Source organism: Suricata suricatta, chromosome 2 (assembly GCF_006229205.1).
Source record: "Suricata suricatta isolate VVHF042 chromosome 2, meerkat_22Aug2017_6uvM2_HiC, whole genome shotgun sequence".
In the NCBI taxonomy this organism is placed as follows: Eukaryota; Metazoa; Chordata; class Mammalia; order Carnivora; family Herpestidae; genus Suricata; species Suricata suricatta.
In genome coordinates, this window is record NC_043701.1 from 140,419,403 (window position 1) to 140,422,278 (window position 2,876).

The window sequence follows — 2,876 nt, forward strand, 5'->3', positions numbered from 1 at the left end:
CAAAAGTAGATCATTGATGGATGATACTCAGTGTTGCTCTTAACGGGTGAGGAGCAAAATTCTCCTTTGTCGTGGGAAGGAGACGTTTTATACACAGAAGTTTAATGCGTAGCCTTTCCCCTAATGTCTGTTTATTTAATTCCAATAGAGATATTTTCGAGAGGTTATTATATTTTTCACTCAGTGACAGAATTCAAGGTAAATTTTGGAAATGGTACAAGCAATATCATCTGGGTAGACTCTCTGATGCAATTGAATGAAATATTCAAAGGTTTCATTATTTTAGGTCAGTGGAAGATCACCTTAGATAAACTGTTGCATCGTCATTTAGTTATGGTGATAAAGGACTAATACAGTGTTCTGTAATCTTACCACATGAATATGCATATATATATATTTTTAAGTTTTAATTTTTACTTATTTTGAGAGAGACATAGGGAGGAAAAGAGGGAAGGAGAATGTGCACCTGCACAAGCAGGAGACGGACAGAGAGAGAGGAAAAGAGGGAACCCAAGCAGGCTCCAAACCATTGGTGCAGAGCTTGACTTGGGGCTCGATCTCACGGACTGTGAGATCATGACCTGAGCCAATATCAAGAACTGGATGCTCAACCTAGTGAGCCACCCAGATCCCCTAAGGTAGACACAACCTCTAAGGAAATACTGAGTATTTTTCAGAACTAACAAGAGAAATCAAGCCACAGATTTATGGCACAAACTATTTCCATTTTAGTGAGGATGCATGTGAGAAGGCTGTTCATGGACTTCCTGACTTTCATTTTTTTCTTAAAGACAAAAATCTACACATTAATACCTACCTATCGATAATTACCGATGTTTTTCTAAGGACTTTAATCATTTTGACACTAATGTAAATGGATATTGCTTGAGTTCATCTTCAAATTATTGCTAGTGTACAGAAATACACCAATATTTGTATATTGATCTTGTCAACTGCATCCTTGCTGAACTAGTTTATTATATATATTTTTTGATTCCTTAGGATTTCCTATATATGATATCACATCCTCTGCAAAGTAGAGGTATTTTACCTCTTTCTTTGCAATATGAATGCTTTTATTTCAGGAATCAAGAAAAAAGCTTTCAAAAGGTAAAGCTGGACAAATCTGATCAACAAAGCAAAGAAAGTAGTATTGGACTACAAATCAAAGAACAAATAATTATACAAGAGTCCATATTGTTGTAAATAAATGATTGAGTAAATAAATGGTGGAAAATAGACAAATATCCCATGCAGAAGAATTATAAATAATTTATGTAGATACTCCACACTTCAAAGACGTGTATCCTAATCCACCACATCTTTTTCTTTTTAAGTTTTTGAAATTTATTTTGAGAGAGAGAACAGGGGAAGGGGAGGTACAGAAAGGGAGAGAGAGAATCGTAAGCAGGGACTCTATGCCAATGGGAAGAACAGGACACTGGGCTGGAACTCAGGAACCCACGAGATCGTGACCTGAGCTGAAGTCAGGAGTTGGAGGCTTAATTGACTGAGCCCCCAGGCACCTCTGTACCATCCAGTTCTTACAGGTGGGCTGCCCATAGTGATATTCTTCCAAAGAATACAGTAAAGAATGGAGAAAATAGTTACTTTTCAGTTAAGAAACCTGGCAAACGTGACTTTAGCCAGGTAATCGGCATCACCATCAACAGTGAAAAGTCCTGTTCATAGTAAGTCCCTTGAAAAAGGTAGTTTTCTTCTATGGTATTCATCCACAAAAGTCAGTAGCCCAAGTCTAATCATGAGAAAAATATGAGACCTACCCCCATAAGGGAACATTCTACAAAACGCCTGCTAGGAATGCTCAAAACTGTCAAACTCATCAAAAACAAGGAAAGTCTGAGAAACTCTCACAACCCAGAGGAGACTAACAAACCTAGACAGGACTATGAAAATAACGAGGCATCTCTGGTGAGCCCTAGGAATACAAAAATAAAATGACTTAAGAACCAGGAAATTTTTTCAAGTATGGACTTTAGTTAATAAGGTATCAGACTGGTTCATTAACAGTCACAGATGTACCATGTGAATGCAAGATATTAACAGTAGAGTCTACTGGCTAAAGCATATACGAGATTTCTCCGCACTAACATTGCAAATTTCCTCTAAATCCAAAGGTGTTCTAAAAAAAAAGCAAATTTTGGGGCGCCTGGGTGGCTCAGTTGGTTGAGTGTCTGACTTCAGCTCAGGTCGTGATCTTGGGGTCTGTGCATTCAAGCCCCGTGTCAGGCTTTGTGTTGACAGCTCAGAGCCTGGAGCCTGTCTTCGGATTCTGTCTCCCTCTCTCTCTGACCTTCCCCTGCTCACACTCTGTTTCTCTGTCTCTCAAAAATAAATAAATGTAAATAAATAAATAAATAAAACAAAGTTTGTGTTCTAACAATGGTGTATCTAGTAGAAGTGAACAGTAATATATGTCACACCGCTGCTTTTTTAGGATAAGGGGTGTTGGTCTTTATCAAAGGACTGTTCTCTGTCCATTGAGTGATCATGTAGTTTTTGTCTTTTGTCCTGTTAATATGTTAACATGTTAAAATTATAGCAATCTAGTTTGAATTGACACCAATGTAGCTTTAATTGCACACAAAAACTCTGCTTCTATATGGCCCCATTCCTCCTTATTTATGTGAATCTCATAAATTACATCTTGATACATTGTGTGTTTATGTACTTATTTTATGATGATTATTGAATATATTTGTCTTCTACAAATAATTTTTTGTAATGTGTATTTATTTTCAAGAGAAAGAGGGACAGAGTGAGAGCAGGGGAGGGGCAGAGAGAGAGGGAGACACTGAATCCGAAGCAGGCTCCAGGCTCTGAGCTGTTGACACAGAGCCCGATGCGGGGCTCAA